Source organism: Callorhinchus milii, unplaced genomic scaffold (genome assembly GCF_018977255.1).
Source record: "Callorhinchus milii isolate IMCB2004 unplaced genomic scaffold, IMCB_Cmil_1.0 Scaffold4, whole genome shotgun sequence".
In the NCBI taxonomy this organism is placed as follows: domain Eukaryota; kingdom Metazoa; phylum Chordata; class Chondrichthyes; order Chimaeriformes; family Callorhinchidae; genus Callorhinchus; species Callorhinchus milii.
In genome coordinates this window covers 44,658,006-44,664,866 of record NW_024704745.1, presented here as the reverse complement: position 1 = coordinate 44,664,866, position 6,861 = coordinate 44,658,006, and the positions used below count along the sequence as shown (strand labels likewise).

At 51.0% G+C, this 6,861-nt stretch overlaps 1 long non-coding RNA gene across 1 annotated transcript; it reads left to right on the top strand.

The window, feature by feature from the left end:
* The first annotated feature begins 3,674 nt into the window (after nucleotides 1-3,674).
* LOC103184832 lies at nucleotides 3,675-6,104 on the top strand. Its single transcript, XR_488572.2, has 3 exons — nucleotides 3,675-4,064; nucleotides 4,987-5,046; nucleotides 5,848-6,104. It is a non-coding gene; the product is annotated as an uncharacterized LOC103184832 (long non-coding RNA).
* The last annotated feature ends 757 nt before the right edge of the window (nucleotides 6,105-6,861 follow it).

Below are 6,861 nucleotides of genomic sequence, written 5' to 3'. Positions count from 1 at the left end.
GACTTGAAGGAGGCTAAGGAGGGGGTGAGGCGGAGTGACTGGGGGATGGAATTCCAGAGGTTGGGGGTAGAGTGGCTGAAGGCTCTCCCGCCAATGGTGGGGCGGGTGGGTCAGAAGAAGTGCAGCAGGCCAGAGCAGGCTGAGCGGAGGGAACGGGTGGGTTGGTAGGGGGTTAGGAGGTCACAGAGGTAAGGTGGGGTGAGGCCATGGAGGGCTTTGTATGTGAGGACCAGGATCTTGAACTGGATCCTCTGAAGGATAAGGAGCCAACGGAGTCGGGCGAGAGTGGGGTAGATGGGGTCACGAGTTTGGTGCAGGAGAGGACACGGGCTGCAGAGTTCTGGATTATCTGCAGCCTGTGGAGGGAGGAGTTGGGAAGGCCGACAAGCAGGGTGTTTGCATAGTCGAGCCTGGAGGTGATGAAGGCATGAAAAAGAGTTTCAGCGGCCTGAGGGGTGAGGTAGTGGCAGAGTTGGGTGACGTTACGGAGGTGAGGGAAGGCAGAGTGGGTCATGGCTTGGCTGTGGGGGAGAAAAGACAGTTGAGGATCGAACACGACCCCAGGTTCCTGACTGGCTTGGTGAGCTGTAGTGTGCAACCATGGAGGTTGATGATGCCAGAGCCAGAGGTGCTGAGGCGCTGGCGTGAGCCAATCAGGAGGGCCTCAGTCTTGCTCATTCAACTGTAGGAAATTTGCCCTCATCCAGGACTTGATATCTGACAGGCAGTCTGTCAGGACAGCAGTGGTCCTGGAGTTGAGGGTGGAGGCAGAAAGATGGAATTGGGTGTCATCCACATACATGTGGAAGTTGACCCCATGTCTGCGGATGATGTTACCAAGGGGGAGCATGTAGATATTAAAGAGGAGATGGCCAAGGACAGAGCCCTGGGGACGCCAGACGTGACAGTGTGGGGGCTGGAGGAGAAACCATTAGAGGCAACAAAGTGGAGACGGTGAGAGAAATAGGAATCGAACCAGGCAAAGGCAGGTCCGTGAAGATTGAGTAAAGCGAAGAGGTGGTGTATGAGGATGCAGTTGTCGACAGTGTCGAAGGCGGCAGAGAGGTCGAGGAGGACAAGGAGTCAGAGGGAGCCCTGATCACAGATGTTCAGAATTTCATTAGTGACTTTGACCAGGGCTGTTTACATGGATGCAGAGAAGGCTTTTTCAGGATGGGGGTGATGACTGCTCTTTTTAGGGGGGTGGGAACTGAACCGGTGAACAGGGAGATGTTGATGACATCAGACAGGAGGGAGGCCAGAAGGTGGAGCTGGGAGACGAGGAGAGAGGTGGGGATGGGATTGAGAGAGCAGGTGGTGGGTTTGAGTTTGCGGCCAGTCATGGTGAGGGAGGAGGGAGATAGGGTCAAAGGAGTATAGGGGGAGATGGGTGGGGGTCGGTCATGCGGGAGAGGTGATGTGGGGATGGCTGTGGACGGGGCTGAGGTGGCTGAACGTATCCCCTCGATTTTAGATTCGAGCATGTCCAGCATCTCCTCACAGTTGGAGTTTGAGGAGAGGATGGGCGAGGTATGGGAAGATGGACGAGGAGACAGTCAGTGGTGGAAAAGAGAAGTTGGGGGTTGTCCTTTGCCTCCAAGATAACCTTGGAGTAGGAGGATTTGGCGGAGGCAAGAGCGCAGCTGTAGGTCTTGGTGTGGTGAAGCCAAATCTGCCGATGGACCGTTAGTTTGGATTTGGTCCAGGCTCGTTCAGCAGCTCGCACTTGTGCCTTGAGGGAACAGAGATTGCTGGTGTACCAGAGTAATTTACGGGAGTATGAGGCAGTTCGGGAGGTGAGGGGGGCAAGGGAGTCCAGAATGGAGGCGAGGGAGTTGGGGAGAAAGGAGAGTGAAGAGGGAAGATCGGTCAGTGAGGGCCAGAGGTGTAGGAATTCAGATGACTCCAGGGCAGTGGAGAGGGAGGATTTTTTTTCCATGGACGGTATGTAATGGTGGAGGATTGGGAAGGGGGAAGGGGTACTAAGGTGTTGAGGGAGATGAAGTGGTGGTCCGAGATGGCTTGATCGATGATGGTGATGTCCGAGACGTTGAGGCCCCGGGTGATCACCAGGTCAAGGGGTTGGCTACGGACGTGGGTGGGGGAGTGGATGAGGAGGGAGAAGTTGAGGGAAGGGAGGAGGGAGAAGTCGGCAGAGGTAGAGCAGGAGGGGGTGAAATGGAGGTTGAAGTCACCTAAGATAAGGAGGCGTTCAGAGCAGAGGGAGAGGGAAGATAGGAGGGTGGAGATGTCCGAGAGGAAGGTGGGGGTAGGCTTGGGGAGACAGTAAACAAGGAGGATTTTGAAAGAAAGCCTGGAGGGGTGGTAGAGGGTAAGGTGTTCAAAGGAGGGGAAGGTTCTAGAGAAGTTAGGGGAAAGGCCAAATGGGGACCGGGAGATGAGAGCCACACCACCGCCATGGCGATTAGGCCGTGGGGTTTGGTGAAAGGTGTAACCTGGCGGTGTGGCCTCAATTAGTGAGAAGGTGTCGCCTGGGGTGACCCAGGTTTCTGTGAGGGTGAGGATGTTGATATTTTCCTCGACTGTGAGGTCATGAATTGTGAGGGACTTGTTGGTTAATGAGCGGACGTTCTGCAGACCGATGCGGAGGGAACAGTTAGTGGTGGGTGTGTGGGGGGATGAGGGGTGGGAGGGGTGAGCAGGCGGGTTGGATAGGGATGTGGAAGGGGCTGTCAGGATGGGTGCTGTAGAACAGCCGACAGCGTCTACCACGGTGGGCTCGACGGAGAATGTGAAGGGAGGAGCAGAGGGAGGCCATGGGGGAGTCGAGGAGTGATAGGAGTCGGCGCAGGCAGAGGGAGAGGAGGGTTGAGTGGGAGTAGTGGAAGGAAGAGGATGGGGTCGGGAACATCTTGGGGAAACAGCTCAGGTCAATTGCGGCAGCCAATATGCGCATGCTGAGACTTGGAGCGGACAGGAGTGTTCAGCGAGCCATGGTTATCCCGCTGGGCTGAGCTGGGCTGGGCTGGATTGGGCTGCGCTGGATTGGGCTGAGCTGGGCTGGACTGAGCTGGGCTGGACTGGGCTGAGCTGGGCTGAGCTGGGCTGGGCTGAGCTGGGCTGGATTGGGCTGAGCTGGGCTGAGCTGCGCTGGGCTGGATTGGGCTGAGCTGGGCTGGACTGGGCTGAGCTGGATTGGGCTGGGCTGGTGAGGCTCAATGAGATGGGGCGGTGATGTCTTACCAGTGAGTCCTGGCCTCGAGATTCAAATGAGGCGGGCGGGGTGACGTCACACGGCAGCCGGTCGTTGATTGGCTGAGCCCTCAGAGAGTCCCGGATGGTGGCGCGGGCGCTGTTGGGGAGGACCCGCCGAGGTGATGGGCCTCGGGCCCCGCGCGGGGTCTTGTCACCGTTCGGGGCGTCGAACTCCTCACCGGGGAAAGCCTCAAACCTCGAGTCGGCTTCGCCGCGGGTCCCGCTCGCCGCAGAGCCGCTCCAGGCGCCGCCTCCCACCGCGTCCCTATCGTCCACTGGACGTTGAACCGCGGGTCCCGCCCGAGGCGCCGAGTCCCGGCCTCGCTCCGGGCGCCTCGGGCCCCGATCCCGGGTGGGGTCGACCTCCGACTCCACTCCAGGCTCCCCGGCCGCGGGACACCGCGACCTCGAGCCCCCCCCCCCGGGGGCTCCCGACGGCACAACTCGAGTCTGGACGGCCCACAGCCGCCCCCCGTGCGCCTCAAGGTTCAGGGGCGCCTCGTGAACCCCACCCCCCGACCTTCGCCATCTTGTTAGTCACTGGGGCTTTGGGTTACAGGTTTAACAGGAGCGGAGTGGGAAGAACTCCGGTCGGTGTAGCTTATCGTTTTACTTTGAGCCGATTGATTCAAACTGCTAAACAGATTGAAATTAAATAAATCAGTCTTTGCATTTGGTATTGGATGGGGTTCCTGAAGGGCCAAGTCAGTGATATTGATAAGGACAGGGAACAGCTTTAACATCTGTCTTCCCAGTTGCGAAGGATGTATGGTGTGTGAAGACTGAAAAGAAAGAAAAGAAATCAATGAAGAAGACATAGTGGCGGTGCTCTCGAGGTGATATATCTGGTAAGATTCATGTCAATTCACTTGGTTCACCAATGTTGACACAGTTAGGGGATGTGCTAAGTAGAGCCTCAGGATTTAGAATTGTTCTATTTTGAAAAAAAAGTAGGAATAAAGTGCAATTTATGAATGTTTTCATCTAAGGCAATAATATCGCGTCGTCCAGAAGTAAAAAAGGGGACATTAAAAGCATGTTCAAATAACTTGTTTTAGACTTAATGGCAGAATTATAATCGATGAAAAGGCCCTTTGATGGTGGTATTATCATACTTGCACAGGGCCTTAATTTTCCCATTAGGTCTCGTAAAAACAACAAAGACGCTATATCCGCTACTGAGTGTGAAATTGTAAGATGATACGTTAGGACATTAAAGTATCACAGCCCAATTTCAATATCAAAGCCAGGATATGCTAGTGCAGTCAGTCCTGGAATGATATGTTTAATACTAATAATAATCCTTGTGTTTGATATAGTGCCTTATCACATCTTCAAGACGTCTCAAAGCGCTTCACAGAACATACTGTAAAGTGAATTGACTGTATATTTTCTGGGGAACATGCGGCAGCCAATTTAGCACAGCAGTGTTCCGCAAACAGTCGTGGATTGAGTGATCAAATTTTTTTTAGAGAGAGATTACGTCCCCCAGAAAAGCAATCTGCCAATTGAATAACAACCTGGGTTTCCACTTACTGCTAGGTAAACAGAGGTATTCGTGTGGAGTAATGAAGGAGTAAAGAAACCTGCCCAATGTTTCGTCCTGCCTGGGAATCAGTTTGTTTGCCTACAAAATACAAAATCAATACACTTGATAGTATATCCTGTGAAGCATTTTGAGACATGTTCCAGATGTGAAAGACACTATATCAGATGTAAGGATTATTATTATTATCAACTCATTTTTAATGGTTATCATTCTTCCAACAGGAAGAAGTGATTACAGGAAATAACCAGAGTCAACAATGTCTCACCACTCGGAAAACTAAGGTGTGCCCAAAAAACCTACATTATTTAGAACGAAGCAATAAAATACAATAGTAAAATATTAGTATGCAGCAGTATTACTGCACCATTTGCATATAATAACAATCATTTACATTCAATACAGGACAAAGGATGTTTCCAGGAGGATCTTACAGGATTTACTATAAAGTGTAGTGACTGCGTTGTAGACAAACGTAGTGGCCAATTTGCGCACAGCAAATACTAGTTAAAATTGAAATTATGTATGCTGACACTACTATCAGATAATTATTTAAGAAATTATTTGCTGTGGAAATGACAAATGTGAAAATAGCAGTGTTAAAACAAATTGCAATCATAAAAACTTGCATTTGTTATGAACCCCTACCACATTGAAATATCTCAAGGAGCTTCTTCATACAGTGAGTTACTGTCAAGTGTGATGCAAATGCAGTAGCTAATTTATGACAGCAACACGACAAAGAACATTGAATTAAATTTAAAAAAATATTTTTGACTTATTCTTGAATCAGGGAGGAATATTGACTAAGACACTAGGAAAACTCCTGCTCTATGAAATAATACTATCGGATCTTTAATATCCACCCAAAATACAAAAATAAGAATAGGCAGATGCTTATTTAATTTATTATGCATCTCAATAATGCATTTTACACTAAATATATAATGTATATTTAAGACTGATTGGAGGACAGATTGATTGTAATAAATTGTTAGGAACACACTATGATGGAAGGGCTAATACATTAAAGTAAATTTATCATGGCCCAAATCACCCTGTCTCAATCATCCTGACTTCTGCAGGTGGTGGATCCAGGCCTGAAAAGACAGGCAACCCACAAAGAAGAAGCAACGCTATAGATTTTTGGGAGGCAGATATCCTGGGATTTGGATATCCTGGAGAATGTGAAAATTCAACCTGGAAGAAAACATTTGTTTTTCGTGGCAATTCATATGAATTGCACTTCAAGAATAGATCCATGCACAGATTTTGCACTTGTGCATCACAGAATATAACAATATGTCAGGTGATTCAATAGCTTAACACAGTACGATAATGTGGATGTATTTCAGGAGTTAAACTGAAATACATCCACATCTCTGCAAACAGCTTTCTCCAGCCCCCGCACTGTTTTGTGCGGTGGCCCTCAGGGCTCTGTCCTCGGTTCCCTCCTCTTCACCCTCTATATGCTCCCCCTTGGTGGCATCATCCGCAGCCATGGGGTTAACTTCCACATGTATGTGGATGATACCCAACTCCACCTTTCCTCTTCTACCCTCAACTCCACGACCACCGATGTCCTGACAACCTGCCTCTCTGACATCGAGTCCTGGATGAGAGACAACTTTCTTCAGCTCAATGTGGGCAAAATTGAGGCCCTCCTGATTGGCTCACGTCAGCGCCTCCGCACCTCAGGCGCTGACAGCATCAGCATCCAAGGCTGCACTCTCCACCTCTCAAAGCCGGTCAGGAACCTCGGTGTTCTGTTCGACCCTGAGCTGTCCTTTCTTTCCCAAATCCGTACCACAGCTGGCACCGCCTTACACCTCCGGAACATCGCCAGACTACGGCACTACCTCACCCCTCACGCTGCTGAAACACTGGTCCACGCCTTTATCACCTCAAGCCTGGACTACGGGAACTCTCTCCTTGTCGGCCTTCCCGGCACCTCCCTCCACAAGCTGCAGGTCATTCAGAACTCTGCAGCTCGTGTACTGTCCTGCACCAGGCTTCGGGACCACATCACTCCCACCCTCGCTCGCCTCCACTGGCTCCCCATCCCCCAGAGGATCGAATTCAAGGTCCTCATCCTCACC